This window comes from Phyllobates terribilis, unplaced genomic scaffold, assembly GCF_046119375.1.
Source record: "Phyllobates terribilis strain yellow unplaced genomic scaffold, ASM4611937v1 Scaffold_1__5_contigs__length_1240528914, whole genome shotgun sequence".
Classification (NCBI taxonomy): domain Eukaryota; kingdom Metazoa; phylum Chordata; class Amphibia; order Anura; family Dendrobatidae; genus Phyllobates; species Phyllobates terribilis.
The window spans coordinates 185,411,156-185,431,279 of NW_027362761.1; the positions used below are offsets into that span (position 1 = coordinate 185,411,156).

The 20,124-nt window shown below is 40.1% G+C and overlaps 1 protein-coding gene across 1 annotated transcript in view; it reads left to right on the forward strand.

Annotated features, from left to right (window-relative positions):
• Positions 1-20,124, forward strand: part of RORB (RAR related orphan receptor B) — a 279,059-nt gene that overhangs the window by 140,019 nt on the left and 118,916 nt on the right. The gene's annotated exons all lie outside the window — the stretch shown is intronic.

The window sequence follows — 20,124 nt, forward strand, 5'->3', positions numbered from 1 at the left end:
GTTCCTGCCAAAATCATCATTCAGCATTACAGGAAACCTGTCACCAGAAATAATGCTATTAACCTGCACATATGCTGTTAATCTGCAGGTTAACAGCGTTATTATGCTGCTCGGCGCCTGCACGCAGCCGAATGCAGCGGGGAGAAAATTAACTTTCTTCTCCGCGGTAGCATCCGGTTTCAATCATGGAGGTGGTGCCAGTTCAGTCACCGCTCTGAGAATACAGAGTGGCTGCTGTAACTGCGCCCCCGGCCCTGACTGACAACCAGCCGCAATGCAGAGGGAGTATCAGTCAGTTCCGGGGGCACGGTTACAGCGGCTGCTCTGTATTGTCAGAGCGATGACAGAGCCTACGGCGCCCCCATCCACATGACTGAAACCAAATACTGGTGGGGAGAATAAAGTTAATTTTCTCCCCTCAGCATTCGGTTGCATGCAGGCGCCGGGCAGCATAATAACTCTGTTAACCTGCAGATTAACCACATATCTGCAGGTTAATAGCGTTATTTCTGTTGACAGGTTCCTTTTAACTGATTCTAATGTGTATGTGGACATTAAGGCTGCGGCTACATGGTTCCTTTAGCTACAACACCTGTCATGTAACCAAAGTTTGCTAAGTGTCATTGCTACATCACAGCACAATAGTGAATGGAATCACCTTGCAGCCCCAAGGGTACTGCAATGAGCAAATCGCAAGTATTTCAGCCGCAACTGATTTTTTTGGCACTTGCTTGTCGCAATCACAGTACCCTTTGGGGTCGTGACTCTATTCACTTCTATTGCACTGCTATGTAGCAATGACACCTAGTGACGTTTGGTCGCAGCCAAAGTCACCTTGTGGCCACAGCCTAACAGTTTTAAAAATTAGTCACCACAATTTTTGACATCATTGAAGGTCCCATTGGTAGTACCCCACTGATTAGTAAATGATGGCAGTCTAGTTATAGGTCATGATAAACTGTCTTAGGAGCATCATTTAATGGTCATAAATAAATGGTGAAAAACTGGTCTTAGAGTTTTTAAATGGATTTTCATTGTCTAACATATTATATTCTAGAAATTGAAAGACCAAAGGGAGGAGAGTATGAGGGCACTATGATGGCGAGGGGGTTAGAAACTGAGTACCAGCACCAACGAGTTTGAGTTACATTGTTTTTTAGAAGACAGCTTCATTTGTGATGACTGCCATAGAATAATAAGTGCAATTGGATTAAAATTAGTCTGAATAATTTTCAATGTAACCAGTATAACACCATAGCACTATGTTAGCTGGGGCTTTAGTAATGTTCTGGGATGCACTCAAAAGTAACCAAGGGAAAAGCAGCACTGGCTATTTAAAAGAGGGGGTGCAGGACTTTATCCAGATGTCACCAGGCAACAAATATGGAAAGTGAGGCAGAATATCCAGTGTAATTAACCTTTTACTAACCAATGCTCACTCGTTGGAGCTGAAATGCCGCATGGGTTAATGACAGGTTTGTTTCACTGGATGTGCTGCCTCATTCTCCATGATTGTTCTTGGATACATGTTTATCTATCTTTACAGACATCACTTTTCAATACCTTAAAAAATATGTTATTATCAAAACCATCTATTGTAGTTTCTCGCCGACAGCCTGCCTGGAGAAATTTTCGGCAAGCACTGCAGCTTGCTGAATCCTGTAATATAGATTCAGACAGATCCAGTGGACGTCACATGACTCCAAGTTTAATATTTTCATACTTGCTGACAAGTTTCTCCTCCTGCTTCAATGAGTATTGAGAGACTTTGAAAAATAATCTTAGTAGCACGTGACTGCACGTATGAAAATCACATAATTAATGTGACGTGACAGCTACTCCAACCAGCAAGTAGTGCTGAATCCTGAAAGCGTGTATATTACAGTGTTAAGAATTGGCAAGCTGCAATCCTTGCCAAAAATTCCACCAAAACTGGACAACCCCTTTATCAATGAAGTATCTAGAGAAGAAGTGCTAAAAACAGGACACTCGAATCTTTGATTAAGGTTTAGATAGCAGTCAGGTATAAATAGGTAATTAAGGTGAAAGGGATCATCACTTCCATAGCCCAACTAATATATCCTGGCTTGCTGTATATGGATGCCAATGCTCCAGTCAACTCTCACAAATATAGAAAAAGAGTGGCACATGCAAGAGGTGAAATTACAAAATCTTCTTTATAGTCCTGACTATGAGTAGGAGTATTATTGATACCCCAGAAATGCGTCAGCCTGGCATGGCTATCATGTGAACCTTACCTACTGCAAGGTGTTTTTAATCTATTTTTGTTATGAAATGAAGAAGATTTTGCCATTTTGCCTCTTGGATGTGCCACTCTCTTTTTCGAAATTCTTGCGGTAGTGTGCTCACCTTAACAAGATGTGCTACCACCAGGCACAACTCTGTTTTGAGGCTTTGTTCTTAAAACCTCAGCTGCTACTATTCCCATGCACATGATGACATGGCGACACCATCTCAGGAATGTAGCTAAAAAAAAGAAAATAAAACTAGCTTGTACAATCACCTTCCTCAGGGGTTTTGGATCTTCCACCTGAGGAAGGTGTTTGTATGGCGCTGAAACGTTTAGCCTTGTTACCTGATTTTGTTCATTCAATAAAAGTGGTGAACAATACCCTGGACTGATTCGCTAATTTAGCAGCAATATTTTTCCCATTTTTTTTTACTTTTTTTCAACTATATACTTAAAGGGGTTGTCTGGCCTTAGGGTACAAGTCTGCAGTCACTCTATGTGACTGCAGATTTGTGAAGCCTCACATCACGTGCATTGCACACTATGAGGATTCTCGGGGCCAGCAGTGGCAGTCACAAGATCGCAAGTATGTGATTTGCATACATGTAGTCACGTGCAGACTAGACGTGTATGGCCTTGCTCAATGCAGGTGTATTTAACGAGGCCCTGACACGTCTAGTTGGCATGTGGCCCCAAGTATGTAAATCGCATACTTGCAATAACATGGCAAGTACTCAAAGCGCATGACGTGAGGATTCAAAGTCTGTAGTCACATAGAATGACTGCAGACTTGTACCCCATGGCAGGACAACTCTTTTTTGAGTCACATATATGCTCTGTGTATTTATTTGTCACTTTGGTCCTCTTCATGAAATCATTACTAACTGAGTATGTTGCTTTTACTTGTATGACTTAAAACTACATTAAACCTATCCCAAAAAATAAAAAGAAGAAGATGGAAAAAAATTCATTTCTTTCAAGTATCTGTACATTTGATTTTGCTTTAAGTCCTGGAGCTCGTTATTCACAGAGGGAATGTCTGGAGACTTGTCTGCTTTTCTCCACTTTTAGTTATTCAAATAGGCTTACAAATCCATCACAGAAATATGAAGAGCCACAAACACGACTGATGGAACGGAACCGCATATTGCCGAGCATAACTCTCAGTGTTTGCACACAAGCAATTCTCGTGGGTATAGAAGCTGTCAAGACACACGAATATTGAAGTAACTGTAAATGCGACAGTGTCTGTACTCATTGACCATCACATATGACCCCCACACCTCATGAGCTGCATCTTATACTACAAAATCTACTATAGCTTATGGGTATATGGTGTATAATGGACACCCTAAAGTGTCTGATCCCAGCTAGCTGCCATTAGTTTGTATTCTGCTACTGTTAAAACCAGTATTACAGTATTTATGTATCTGAGTCCGATTTCACTTAAACCTTTCTCCAGTACAATCCAATCAATTTGTATTAGCATCCATTATTGATTATCCCTTGTGTAGATAAAGAGGAAAGTAAGTACATTCAGACGATCTGTCAAGTTACATAACTAGTGCAGCGTAATGGTAGATATTTTATACTTAACCTCCATCAGAGATACAGCCTTAGGGAAGCTGTTTGAGATATAATTACGAGATACATTCACAGACAAACACACATGGACATAAATAAGCGTATATTGATACAAACACATGAAAGCTCCTGCACATTTACACCCCTCTGACAGTAAACTACCCTTTGCAGTCTTCTTGCAGACCAAGAAATACAATTTATTTGTGGAATATGAGCACATATGTTATTATTAGTTTCTGAATATTCTATCAGGATTTTACTGAATTTCTCAGTCCGCTAATAGCAGTAATAATTATTTGATCTCACTTCAATGTCACAAGTTTTTTTTTTAAAAGATAGTTACAATTACTAGTGAACTGGTAGACGGATCCCTAATCTATTTGACTTGCTTATTATACATTACAATAATGGGGCATATATATCAATAATGTTAACTTCGTACAGAAGGGAAACTTAGACTGGACAGTGTTAGAGGAAACCTATCACACGATGGACACGATGACCCAGGAGGTCCCTTCTAACTTTAACACTCTATGATTCTATGATTGATCTTCAGGTTTTCCCCATATAAAGTACAGCCACCACCATTGAGGCCTCTTTAACAGTATACTACAATGCTGGAAAAAATAGTCCCCAATCCCCTCTGCAGATCCCAAAAAAACCCTTTTATTATACTCACAGCCGTTGTCGTCCGGTCCAATGGGCATCTTCAGTCTTGATCCAGAGCCTCATCTCTTCCTTCAATCACCGTCCTCCTTCCCTGCTTCATGTGAATGATGCATCCTACGTCATCCACACAGTGACCCCCAATCACAGGCACACTTCTCTCTGCGCTGCTGGGCGCAGGGCAAAGTGCTGTAGTGCGCATGCGCCAGCTTTACTTCCGGGTCTTTGGCACTCTTAGGCTTTTCCCAGTGAATGAACATTACGGAACTGTGCTCTGCCCACTGCAGGGTAGGCAGAAGTGGGCCTGTGCAGGAGCTCGATGGGACACTGTGTAGATGACATATCTACATCCCCTCATTACAAAAAGTGCAAAAATTGTCTAAAACACATAAATATGGTACAGGATTTTTTGGTCAAATTATGCTAGAATTGTAGGGCTTTTAGTTTCGTAAATATGCCGCTGTCTTGAATACAAAAAAAATAAGTAGACAAGGGACATAAATTTATAAATTGTCATAAATTTCATTGAACGTAAAAGGGTTGACCGTTTTGTACCTTCTTCCTTCTAATGTATCCATTATGCTGTAACATAAAACTTTGTACTATATTTATGTCACCAATTTAGGGCAGAATTAGCTTTTGACTCATAGACAAGTGACTCTTATGGCCTCTATCTGACTTGGCTGATGATGCATCTACAAGACATCTGATTCAGTGTTTCGTAAGCATTGCCTTGTAGACCGAATGTCAGCACTCACATGCTTCTTTTGGGTAATTTATTGGCATCGTAAGAGCGTGCATGTATGGCCCCCTTACACAGTTTCCCACAACACATGCATCCACACATGCATGAATTTGCTTCTTTGGGAGAAAGCAGGATGGGCTTTAGCGCTGGGGAAGGATTGGAAGTCTTGGAAGATGAAGAATAGGTAGTGACAGCTCTTTGAGAACCATAAAAGAGAAGGTAATGGTACCATTTGTTATTGATCATGTTATACTAGACGGTACAGTATATGTTTCTTGGGAACCAGTGTCAAACTTTGTATCAGGCAGTTGTTGGGCGAGCCTAAGAAGCAGTAGAAAAAATTGTTGACAAGTCAACAGAGGAGGACAACCCAAACGCTGAAGGTAGTTTCAGAGAACAGAAGTTGAATCACTATAGTCTTGTTTGTCTTGGGTTTACAGGACCGTACTCTTTAGAATGTGCTTACAGGTTTCTTATTTAGCTTTTCAAATAGTTTTTGACCCATCAATTTATGATATAATATTCTGATCTGGGCTCTCATAACCAGGCTTCTTTTGTTCGGTTAATATGGTAAATATTTAAGGTTTTTAGCTGAAAACATTTAAAAGAACAGTTTTTCTGTCCTTCAATTCTTTTTTTTCCTTTAATGTTGTTATTATTTTTATGCTTGTTTTACTAGTAATGCTGACACGCGGAAGGCTGTAATGTGCATCTTACAGCAGGACTGGCCAATGTGAATTAGGCCTTATGCACATGGCCATATTACCCCTGTGTACCACAATCATACAGTCTCCCACACATGTTCTGCTATGTCCAGGAGATCTAAAGTGACCCTAATTGACCTTACAAATGCCATAATAATAAAACTAGAAATTGCAGTTGCATGTATTACTGTATGGGAGTAGTTCTTTTTAGTTGAATGGAGTGTGGGTTATAAGTAAGAACAATTTAGGTTCGATACACATCCACCTGTAACCTGTAATGCTTATCCTGGAACTAGTTGTTCAATGGGAGGATATATGCACAAAATGGATTGATTTGTACATGCTATTTATGGATAAGTATTAAAATATATACTTTTTTAAATGCTTAATTTGGATTATTGGGCTTTTGAGCTACTGTATGTGAGCCCTGACCACTACATGGGCTAATATATATCAACCCTAATTCTGTCCTTAATTCTTTTTTTTCCTTTAAAGTTATTATTTTTATGCTGCTACTTTTGTTTTATTAGTAATGCTAATAAGCGGAAAGCTGTGTGCATCAGTCAGCAGGACAGGACAGTGTCCCTTGTATTTCATTGTTGCCCATTTTTCTCATATACGATCATTGATAAATTGTCTTACTGGTATATACTGTACCTCTCTGTTGTCATCTAGATATGATACAAAGTTTGTTAAAGAGCCAGACATTAATTTATAGGGTAGTTGGTGGCATTGCCTATAAAAATCTGAATGCAGCTATGCTCCTTAAGTAGAGCCAGTCCTCCCAAAAACTGCGCTTAGATAGTGGTGCACTTTATAGATGGATACTCTCTCTGAAGTCATGTCATTATTCACTACTGGCTTTGAGACATACAAATATTGCTGTGTACTCAGTCAAAGAACGTTCACGTAAGTGGACATTGGCCTTTCATTGGATTTTCACCGCACTCATCTGACTCCTTCAGTTTTGTATTGCCCATGGCTTCTTCTTCTTCAGATGTGCTGTCAATTAAATTAAGCTTCTACGTTTCTTATGTCTATCACCAGTGATAACTTATAGAACCTAAATTGATTTTTCCCCTTTAACGAATACCCTGCACATTACATCTCTGCCTTTCTTAGTTGACTTGATTTATTTTAATTGTTGTATCTGTACATCATGACACCATGTTCTTTTCCTACTACACTTCTTTATCACCTACTTTATTTTCTGCATGGGTTCCATTAAGTAAACAAGGATTGACATTTTGTAATTACCTATTCATTGTTCTATGTTAAGTTAATTTGCTCTCCTCTTGATGGTATTTAAGCAGCTATTATTTTCCCGTTAGTCTCTACAAATCGTCAATTAAAAGTTTAGCTTGATGAGGTGTAGAAATGTCTGGGTTTCCAAATGACAGCAAAAAAGACTTCACACTATTAATTGCAAAATGAAAATATACCGTTAAATCATTTGCTAGACTCCTTCTTACTTTAGTAAGTATTTCAGTGAAAGTCTCTGGTAAACATACATACCCTGTACTGATTATACATTTTTAACCCTCAAATATTCAATTTGTTATGCATATAAATCATAGTTTACATTCAGAGGATGAAACTCTGTCCTGGTCATGTGCTTGTCACATAGGTGCAGGGTTCATTACATAAGGGTGATCTGATACTATACTGTATTATACTGTACTGTACTACAGTACCAGGGCCGGCATCAGCACCCTGCGCACCTGGGCAAGTGCCGGGGCCCTGAGCAGGTGGGGGACCCACTCGCGGTCGGGCACCCCGCCGGGCTATGGGCGGAGGAGAGCGGTGCCAGCGCCCGCCCTTCTCCCCCTCTTGCTCAAGGCCCCAGCAGCCGGATACTTACCTCTCCCCTTGCCTCCGTAGATCCGCTGTCTTCCTGCTGTGCACTCCCTATGATGTCTCAGGTCAGAGGGTGCGGTGACGTCTTTCCACTGCGCCCTCTGCTGAGCAGTCACAGGCAGCGCAGAGCGGGACAACGCCGCCGACGCTAGAGTCCGGACCTGAGCAGCGCCAGCAGGTGAGGAGGAGTGAGGTGTGTATTTGATTTTTTTTAATGTATGGAGGCATGGGGCATTATATGGGGGGGTGACATCCTGCATGTGGCATAATATGGGGGGGTGACATCCTGCATGGGGCATTATATGGGGGGGTGACATCCTGCATGGGGCAGTATATGGGGGTGACATCCTGCATGGGGCATTATATGGGGGGGAAGGGACATCCTGCATGGGGCATTATATGGGGGGAAGAGGTGACATCCCGCATGGGGTATTATATGGTGGGGGAAAGGGACATCCTGCATGGGGCATTATATGGGGGGAGAGAGGTGACATCCTGCATGGGGCATTATATGTTGGGGGAAAGGGACATCCTGCATGGGGCATTATATGTGGGGAAAGCGACATCCTGCATGAGGCATTATATGGGGGGGAGAGGTGACACCCTGCATGGGGCATTATATGGGGGGGAGAGGTGACATCCTGCATGGGGTATTATATTGTGGTGGAAAGGAACATCCTGCATGGAGCATTATATGGGGGGGAGATGATATCCTGCATGGGGCATTATATGGGGTGGAAAGGGACATCCTGCATGGGGCATTATATGAGGGGGAAAGGGACATCCTGCATACGGCATTATATGGGGGGAAGGGACATCCTGCATGGGGCAATATATGGGGGTAAAGGGAGATCCTGCATGGGGCTTTATATGAGGGGTGACATCCTGCATGGGGCATTATATGGGAGGGAAGGGACATCCTGCATGGGGCATTATATGGGGGGAAGGGACATCCTGCATGGGGCATTATATGGGGGGGAGAGGTGACATCCTGCATGGGGCATTATAAGGGGGGGAGAAGTGACATCCTGCATGGGGCAATATATGAGGGGTGACATCCTGCATGGGGCATTGCATGGGGGGGGGGACATCCTGCATGGGGCATTATATGGGGGGGAGAAGTAATATCCTGCATGGGGCATTATATGGGGGGGGAGAAGTGATATCCTGCATGGGGCATTATATGGGGGGGTGACATCCTGCATGGGGTATTATATGGGGGGAGACATCCTGCATGGGGCATTATAAGGGGGGGAACAGCCTACATGGAGCATTATATGGGGGCCAGTATCCTGTATGGAGCGTTATAACTGGACCAGTATCCTGTACGGAGCGTTATATAGGGGCCAGTATCCTGTACGGAGCGTTTTATGGGGGCCAATATTCTGTATGGAGCGTTATATGGAGGCCAGTGTTCTGTATGGAGCGTTATATGGGGGCCAGTATTCCGTATGAAGTGTTATATGGAGGCCAGTATTCTGTATGGAGCATTTTATGGAGGCCAGTATTCTGTATGGAGCATTTCATGGAGGCCAGTATTCTGTATGGAGCATTTTATGGAGGCCAGTATTCTGTATGGAGCGTTATATGGGGCCAGTATTCTGTATGGAGCATTTTATGGAGGCCAGTATTCTGTATGGAGCGTTATATGGGGGCCAGTATCCTGTATGGAGCATTATATGGGGGCCAGTATCCTGTATGGAGCGTTATATAGGGGCCAGTATTCTGTATGGAGTGTTATATGGAGGCCAGTATACTGTGTGGAGCGATTCGCCGGTTTCTGAGCTATTGTAGAATTTACAATAGATATCACTCATGTAATGTAAGAAGTGAAATCGTCGGCATTGTACTATACCTATATTTCTCTGTGGTATCTGTGCATCATGAATCGTGGTATGTGTTGAAGGGGCCCACTGAGACTCTTTCACCCGGGGCCCAGAAAAACCTGGAGCCGGCCCTGTATAGTACTATAGTGTAATATAGTTATGTGTCCACCACATGTCCAGGACAGGTTTTCATCCTTCATGGTTGTAAACTTACTGCATGATTAGAATCAGAGATGTAGAAAACCATGAGGAATTGCTTTACAAATAGTATTAGAAAAATGAAAAACTTTTCTAAATAAATAAATTGTAGTTTCTGAAACCAGAATAATTTAATAATTAGAAAAATATATGTTTGTTTGCTTTTATTTGAACAGTCAGACACAGAAAAGAGGTAAAATAGCACCTAAAAGTGCTACTAACATTGCTATTTCCATTATCTGCATTGCAAATGTCTTAATATACTTAATACATACGTGTTCAAATGTTTAGACAAAAGGACCCAACTCTTATAAAATATTATGTTGCAGTGCAACTCTTGGTGTCATAAGTCTCATTGGTGAAAAGGTTTCATCATCGTCATAAGTCCAAGGATTAGATAGTTTCTGCTTAACGGGAATCTGTCAGCAAGATTTCACTCCACCCTTCAAAAAAAGAAACCAGACTATGTGTGCATGTTTGTCCTTCAAAGACTAGCTCAACATTACCTTAATATGACCAGTCCATTCCCCCATTAGTGAGATATCAGCATTTAAATTGATATGTAAATGGGGCTGAAGAGCTATCACAGATGTAAAGCCTCTGTCACTCCAGCTCTATTCTCCAACCAGAGCCGCCTCCTCCTGCTTGACTGATGTGGGATTTCAGGCAAAGGAGTCATCACTCAAGCAGGAGCAAGCAACATAGGGGGGGAAGAATAGAGCTGAAGTGACAGTGGCTTCAGATCTACAGCCTCATTTGCATATTTATTTAAACAGTACGTAAATAAATGGCAAATTTTCAGCCAGCACTGTAGCATGCCAAATTCTAACAGTGTGTAATAAACACAATGTCAAGATTTGACACTACTTGCCGGTTCACGTGGTTATCACATGACTACAGGTATGCAAATTACATACTTGCGGTCACATGCTGACTAGTTTCTCTTCCTAGTGTTAGGATTCGGCATGGTAGTTTACCCTGACCCAGAAAACCCCTTTAATGTTTAAAACACCAATGAAGTGTACGTCCAATGATACAGAAAAATGATCATAGTGCAGGGGTGTGGTCTGGGGCTGTTGGCTGCTGAGTAGCCCACAGCATGGACCACAGCTGGTCGATCCTGCTATTTTGCTGCAAAATCTGGTATGCAAACACTTTTAGAATTTTTTTTAGCTCTTATTCCTTCATTATAATTGTTTGTATTTATGATTAGAAATACATTTTAGGATATCCTTAAGCTTGAGATGTCCTCCTTGGTGGCCTTCAGGCTCACCACAGTGGCACAGAATTTTTTATCCCTTAACCCCCCTTTTTATGCATTTGGGAGTAAATAATATCTATAGAGTTGAGTTTTCCAACTTTTAGGTGGACTTTACACTAAAAAGTAAAACCAAAAAGGTCTTACTATAACTTATAGTTAATAAATTTACATAATTATAAGTACTTTGTATCCTAACAAACCCAATACAGTATCTTTATCAAAAGTTTCACTCAGTTTAATATAAAACCCAGTATCAATGTACATTAATGCAAGGATTTAAAGAATGGTACTTAGCTCTGCTATACCTTATCCTACTTCCAAAAAAAAAAAAGGTGATTTCAGTTATAAAACCACACAAATGAAAGATTTGAAGCCACAGAAAGCATCAAAGCGGTGAATACACTTTGCCCACCTCAAATAATATTTGAGCTTCCTCCCCTGTTATCCACTGTTATTTTGGGTAACATGAACATCAGGCCAAAGGACCTAGTCTCTTTTATTCTCTGACACCAACCTCTTTTCTTCCCTGTGCAGTGTACGCTTATGAAAAACGGCTGTCATTCTGAAGGGTTGGAAGTCTATGCAATGGTATTATCTACAAAGGACAGAAGAAAAGTAGAGTAAAAGGGCTAAATAGTGTGCTGCTTTCTTTTAAAAATGCCAGTCTTCAAAGGCACACCAAAAACCACGGATATTTTATATGTGCTCTCCTGCTTAGCATCTTATATAAATCTACAGTAAGGCTACTTAGTCTTGTAAGGCTTGGGAAATCTATATTTTTAACATTTTTTAATCATTTGCCATTTTTTTTGCATCCTGTGTGCATGCTACACGTATGGCTAAAAATGTACAATCAAAGGGTAAAGTTGTAAGAAAGTACAAAATATTGTCGGTAGGAGGTTGAGTGTATTCCAGGATCTAGGACACAGAGGTCTTAGATCAGCGTGTCTTTACCTCCAAAATATGTTTCGTTTTCTTTTAATATTGGAAAAAGGATGAATACTAACACCAGATGCTATTCTAGGAGATAAGAACATATAGGTGTTTATGTGTTGTCAATGTATTGAGCATTGGTTGAGAACTGTACATTTAGTGCACATATGGCTAATTTTATATACTTGATAAAATATAATTTCTAGGTTTTTAATCTCCAGTAAATGAACCATTAAGAATATTCTCAAAGTAACTTGGATCCTTACTCTCTAAAATAAGATTCATTTGAAAATTTGGTTAAAATAAAAAATATTAAGAATGGATAAACAGACCTGCCAAGACTAGAGTTGGCAACTTGGTTACATTTTTTTCATATACAGTACAGACCAAAAGTTTGGACACACCTTCTCATTTAAAGATTTTTCTGTATTTTCATGACTATGAAAATTGTACATTCACACTGAAGGCATCAAAACTATGAATTAACACATGTGGAATTATATACTTAACAAAAAAAGTGTGAAACAACTGAAAATATGTCTTATATTCTAGGTTCTTCAAAGTAGCCACCTTTTGCTTTGATGACTGCTTTGCACACTCTTGGCATTCTCTTGATGAGCTTCAAGAGGTAGTCACCGGAAATGGTTTTCACTTCACAGGTGTGCCCTGTCAGGTTTAATAAGTGGAAGTTCTTGCCTTATAAATGGGGTTCGGATCATCAGCTGTGTTGTGCAGAAGTCTGGTGGATACACAGCTGATAGTCCTACTAAATAGACTGTTAGAATTTGTATTATGGCAAGAAAAAAGCAGCTAAGTAAAGAAAAATGAGTGGCCATCATTACTTTAAGAAATGAAGGTCAGTCAATGCAAAAAATTGGTAAAACTTTGAAAGTGTCCCCAAGTGCAGATGCAAAAACCATCAAGCGCTGCAAGAAACTGGCTCACATGAGGACTGCCCCAGGAAAGGAAGACCAAGAGTCACCTCTGCTTTTGAGGATAAGTTTATCCGAGTCACCAGCCTCAGAAATCGCAGGTTAACAGCAGCTCAGATTAGAGACCAGGTCAATGCCACACAGAGTTCTAGCAGCAGACACATCTCTTCAACAACTGTTAAGAGGAGACTTTGTGCAGCAGGCCTTCATGGTAAAATAGCTGCTAGGAAACCACTGCTAAGGACAGGCAATAGGCAGAAGAGACTTATTTGGGCTAAAGAACACAAGGAATGGACATTAGACCAGTGGAAATCTGTGCTTTGGTCTGATGAGTCTAAATTTGAGATCTTTGGTTCCAACGACCGTGTCTTTGTGCGATGCAGAAAAGGTGAACGGATGGACTCTACATGTCTGGTTCCCACCGAGAAGCATGGAGGAGGAGGTGTGATGGTGTGGGGGTGCTTTGCTGGTGACACTGTTGGGGATTTATTCAAAATTGAAGGCATACTGAAACAGCATGGCTACCACAGCATCTTGCAGCGGCATGCTATTCCATCCGGTTTGCGTTTAGTTGGACCATCATTTATTTTTCAACAGGACAATGACCCCAAACACACCTCCAGGCTGTGTAAGGGCTATTTGACCAAGAAGGAGAATGATGGGGTGCTACGCCAGATGACCTGGCCTCCACAGTCACCAGACCTGAACCCAATCGAGATGATTTGGGGTGAGCTGGACCGCAGAGTGAAGGCAAAAGGGCCAACAAGTGCTAAGCATCTCTGGGAACTCCTTCAAGATTGTTGGAAGACCATTTCCATTGACTACCTCTTGAAGCTCATCAAGAGAATGCCAAGAGTGTGCAAAGCAGTCATCAAAGCAAAAGGTGGCTACTTTGAAGAACCTAGAATATAAGACATATTTTCAGTTGTTTCACACTTTTTTGTTAAGTATATAATTCCACATGTGTTAATTCATAGTTTTGATGCCTTCAGTGTGAATGTACAATTTTCATAGTCATGAAAATACAGAAAAATCTTGAAATGAGAAGGTGTGTCCAAACTTTTGGTCTGTACTGTATATCCAACAGGCTTTCATTAGAAGCTCATTATAAATTATGTAGTTAAATACATCCTGAAAGGTATACTAGTCTCTATTTTTTTTCTATTCCATTTGATGCTTCTATCAAAACTTATTAGCTTAAAGGGAATCTGTCAGCAGGATTCCACAACCCAAACTATTCATATGTGCATGTAGCTCTTTCAAAGACAAATCCAGCAATACCTTTACATGGCCAGTCCATTCTTCGATTACTGCGAATTCAGTGTTTGAATTGATATGCAAATGAGGCTATAGGTCTGAAGCCTCTGTCACTCCAGCTCTCTTCCCTGTCCAGCGCCACGTCTTCCTGCTTGACTGATAGCCTCTGTGCTGTGTGATTTCAGGCAAGCGAGATGTCAGTGAAGCAGAATCAGGCGGCACTGGGTGGGGAATAGAGCTGGAGTGACAGAGGCTTCAGATCTACAGCCTCATTTGCATATAAATTAAAATGCTGATTTCTCAGTAACGGAGTAATGGACTGGCTATGTAAAGGTATTGCTGGACTTGTCTATGAAAGAACTACAAGCTCAATATAGCATAACCAGCATTTTAATTTTTATTTCTTGAATCAATAGTACACATGAACATAATCCACTTTGTAATATATAATATATCTTATTAGCGAAATCTGCTTCTTTCTCTGTCAAAATTGGTTATTATCAAAATTCTCAAATCGAGGTCAAATTGGTATTCAGTAAAGACAGACTTACCCATTACTGAGATAGGAGATGGCAGTCGCTACTGATAAGATTCCATGTAGACAGAAGGAGGAGGAGGGCGGAGCTCTGTCTCTAGCTCCTCCCATTTATATAGAATTGTATCCATATGCCCCAAAACCTGTACTGTTCTGAAGTTATATTTCCCAGAAAGTATTGTAGTCATTGGTCACATGATCCACAGATCTCTTTAATTCTTTTTGTCTTGTCCTTGCATATCTTTTCTGCATATGCACAAAAAATTTACTACCTATGTTCAGTACTATACTTTGCCTGCACTGTAGCTGATATTTCACTGCCTACACATGCTGATCAGCAGAAGTCTACCAAGGGTGACAAAGTCTGTAAAAAAAATCAGTTGTTTCCCTAGTCTCAGCACTTAGGCAGTGTGGATCAGCTAACAAGTTTATGCCAGCGTAAAGGGTTGCACAAGGGAATTGTGGGAGAGGAGCGACACTCGGAATATAATGCAGGTAGTTTAGCAGAAATATAAGCCCATTTGTCCTGAAATACATTGTCGGTGTGGTCACTATTACAGTTTTGTCATTATATTTTGTGGGAAAACCTTTAACTGAATCTCCCTCAACCTACTTCTATTTTTAAAGTGACCACCAGTCCAAGTAGAAAATTTGACTATGTATGTGAAACGTATTGTCATCATGCCTAGTGTCCTTCTTTTGAATAATCCTATCGACATTCCTCCGGTATGAAGCTCAGATTGTCAAAATGTCCACTGCTGTCTGTGATTTCACTTTGGTACTTAAATTCAATTCTAGTGTGTTTTTTATGACCTCTAAAAATGCTCGAAATGGAGAAGGCATAGACAATGGTGGCAAATTTGGAAAAATGTAGAATAGAAGGGAGCAGGAGCAATGAGGTGTGAAAATCATTTTGTGATTACAATATTGATACAATTTGGATACATTTACAGCGCTTAGAACCTATAATCACATACTTGTTCTCAAATACTTTAGTCTTGTCACCAACTGAATCCAGTTAGGTGGTCGCCCATCGAGTCTACATTTTAGAGCCACATCCACCTTTTGTATCGTGGGACTTGAACTTGTTCAGATCTCCTTTTCTCTCTTCTAACTTCTTCAACTTGACTATTGTTCTAAAGTAGCACAACTCTTGAAAAAAATTTTTTAAGACCTAAACCTTATTTGCCTTTAATGTTTTAGACTTTTATATTTAGCCACAATCGCAAAACTTGAACTGAACTACCTATAAAAGGTAAAGCGTTTTCTGACAAGCTTACAAATTGATGGTGTCTATTAAATGTTTAGAAATCTATTGATTCAAAATAATCATTGGAAACGGTAGGAAGTCTTGGACTTGAGAGGAGTTTGCTATTAAGTGGCCCAGGATTGAAAGGGTTACCCATCATGCCTAAAGACGTTATTTATTGTGGCATTTCACTTTTGTTAACAACCTCACATGTTGAAGTATGCGTCCCACCAAATCCATCTTCTGCATTTTTCTTTGGTGAGAGTGCTCTGTGCTTAAAATATATATGAAGCCAGTACAGTTCTCCTCACTTCAGTTTCACTATCTAGATCCTGTTAACAGCAGGCGCAATAAATTATTAAGGTACTACTCTGATGCTTTATTTGAAATTTTTTCTTAATTTCTACAATGAGCAAGGAATGAAAAAATCATTGCAATAGTCAGAGGAGAGCAGCGACGAAATTGTAAAAATGAAGGGTCATTGACGTCTTCGATTTCTTGGATGCTATGGATGCCTTATCCTTCTGTGCTGTGCTCTCAGCCGTTTATTAAGTAGTCGGGAAAATTATGGGTGTGTAGGGGGAATTATTGTATTCAGACAGATTGAGCCTTTGAGGTGGTCACTTTAAATTGCAATTGACATATGGCCACTTCTGCTCCCAAATCCAAAAATCTGCATCTTGCATGGACTGCAGGTGGATATCATCTCCGAAAGAGCAGACTGGTCTAGTGAAAAGACTAAAATGTCATATGTAGTAAATATAAATTGATTTTTTTAAATTATATAAAAATGCATACGACTTATAAATGAGTCGTTACTAGGCTAGGGTCACATGACAGTATTTTTTTTCTCTCAATTTGATCATAGTGTGATCCGATTTTCTCGGATGAAAAGAAGATGGGAAAAAAAAATTCTCCATTCTGCCAGTCCATGAAAATCAGACTACTCTCAGATGTCGTCAGAGTTCAGTTCAGCATTTTCCATAGACTCATTGACTTGAATGGCTGAGTGCGATTCTAATATTGTCTGCAAATCAAGCATGCTGCAAGCCGAGGAAAAAATCGGACATGTGCACGGCCCCATAGAATAAGATTAGTCCCATGTTTTGTCCGAAAATACAGTCATCTGTACGAGTCCTTAAGATGCTTGACCCATTAAGACTGTGGCACTTTAATCCTTAATGCCAAGGTTAAATGTAACAATTTTTATTGTGCTTTGATTCAACAGCTATAACCTGGTTGCATAGATTGTAGGTTATACATATAATTTTTGCACAAGTTATAATTGCTCCTTAGGTAAAATGTAGTACAAAAAATTGCATTATGCAAAAATTGCAATTTTTTTCCAATCAATGAACTAAAACTTGAAACAATGAACTTAAGCATGAAAAATACATGAAAGACACAGCTATAACAAGTATATTTTAAAAACACAGCAGTGGGAGACAAAAAAAATCCTTCTATCTGAATAAATCACTAGTACTAATACAATGTGATGGTCCACATCATAAGCCATAGCTGTCAACCATTGTCCAGCACCCCAACGTGCGTTTTGCACTGTAGCTTTGTTAGAAGGTCCACATGATTTATGCATCTTTTTTCTCTTAGACAGATAGGCCTTTATGTTAGTTTTGCACCATTTGTTTGCATATTTTTGCTTTATAATACTTCCAATGTGCTAAAATATTTTGTTTAGGTGACATTTTTCTTTTTTTAAGTTCTTTTCAAACACAATTTGTCTCTTAAAATGTAATAAAGGCAGTGTACATTTAATTTTATAATATTTTTTTTGGTGCCAAGTTACAAGAAAAATGAACTCCCTTACAGTGATATCTATGACTTTTGTGGTTTCTATTCAGTTTCCAAAGGGGCCAATAAAAGAATTTATGTCTTAAATTCTGTGCTGTTAGGAAACATTATACACTTTAGCAGATGTTTGATTTTAGGCTTGTATTATGTTTTTATTGGATCATTTAGGTTCAATGGTCTAAGACAAGCAGGTTTCTGCTATACCTCAATTACCTGTAGTAACTATAGTGTAGCTGTTGTTGTGAAATGTGAAACAATTGATGTGCCTGCAAACCTACAGCTTCATCCCGTAATTGATGTCAATCAATAGTACTCTAACGCCTCTATTTCAGAATGTAGTAGATCTCCAGGGTGCTTGAAAAGTCATGTGTAAGCAACATCTATGTGTCACATGTTCCATTAACTTCACCAAGAATGTTACATAATGGTATTCCGGCTTTTGCAAGTAAAGGTAATAGACTTTTTGTAGATTCCAGCCTGTCAACTCAGACATTGTTCAGAATATAATAAAAAAATAGCAAGTAATCTTATTAATAGTTATACAGTATTACATTTATCTTCTCAAATGACTTTGTGATACTAATTGTGTAACCTCAGCACCATCTTCTCTTCAAAGTGGTTATCCAATACTGGACAACTGCTTCTGAATTGGACAACCCCTTTAAAATTATCTCTAAGTTTGTGGTTCTTGATAATGGTGTATCAGTTATATAAACAGTATAAATACATTATAATGTACAGTACAGACCAAAAGTTTGAACACACCTTCTCATTTAAAGATGTTTCTGTATTTTCATGACTATGAAAATTGTACATTCACACTGAAGGCATCACAACTATGAATTAAAACATGTGGAATTATATACTTAACAAAAGAACTGTGAAACAACTGAAAATATGTCTTATATTCTAGGTTCTTCAAAGTAGCCACCTTTTGCTTTGATGACTGCTTTGCACACTCTTGGCATTCTCTTGATGAGCTTCAAGAGGTAGTCACCGGAAATGGTCTTCCAACAATCTTGAAGGAGTTCCCAGAGATGCTTAGCACTTGTTGGCCCTTTTGCCTTCACTCTGCCGTCCAGCTCACCCCAAACCATCTCGATTGGGTTCAGGTCTGGTGACTGTGGAGGCCAGGTCATCTGGCGTAGCACCCCATCACTCTCCTTCTTGGTCAAATAGCCCTTACACAGCCTGGAGGTGTGTTTGGGGTCATTGTCCTGTTGAAAAATAAATGATGATCTAACTAAACGCAAACCGGATGGAATAGCATGCCGCTGCAAGATGCTGTGGTAGCCATGCTGGTTCAGTATGCCTTCAATTTTGAATAAATCCCCAACAGTGTCACCAGCAAAGCACCCCCACACCATCACACCTCCTCCTCCATGCTTCATGGTGGGAACCAGGCATGTAGAGTCCATCCGTTCACCTTTTCTGCGTCGCACAAAGACACGGTGGTTGGAACCAAAGATCTCAAATTTGGACTCATCAGACCAAAGCACAGATTTCCAGTGGTCTAATGTCCATTCCTTGTATTCTTTAGCCCAAAGAAGTCTCTTCTGCTTGTTGCCTGTCCTTAGCAGTGGTTTCCTAGCAGCTATTTTACCATGAAGGCCTGCTGCACAAAGTCTCCTCTTAACAGTTGTTGTAGAGATGTGTCTGCTGCTAGAACTCTGCGTGGCATTGACCTGGTCTCTAATCTGAGCTGCTGTTAACCTGCGATTTCTGAGGCTGGTGACTCAGATAAACTTATCCTCAGAAGCAGAGGTGACTCTTGGTCTTCCTTTCCTGGGGCGGTCCTCATGTGAGCCAGTTTCTTTATACCTCTTGATGGTTTTTGCAACTGCACTTGGGGACACTTTCAAAGTTTTCCCAATTTTTCGGACTGACTGACCTTCATTTCTTAAAGTAATGATGGCCACTCGTTTTTCTTTACTTAGCTGCTTTTTTCTTGCCATAATACAAATTCTAACAGTCTATTCAGTAGGACTATCAGCTGTGTATCCACCAGACTTCTATACAACACGACTGATGGTCCCAACCCCATTTATAAGGCAAGAAATCCCACTTATTAAACCTGACAAGGCACACCTGTGAAGTGAAAACCATTTCCGGTGACTACCTCTTGAAGCTCATCAAGAGACTGCCAAGAGTGTGCAAAGCAGTCATCAAAGCAAAAGGTGGCTACTTTGAAGAACCTAGAATATAAGACATATTTTCAGTTGTTTCACACTTTTTTGTTAAGTATATAATTCCACATGTGTTAATTCATAGTTTTGATGCCTTCAGTGTGAATGTACAATTTTCATAGTCATGAAAA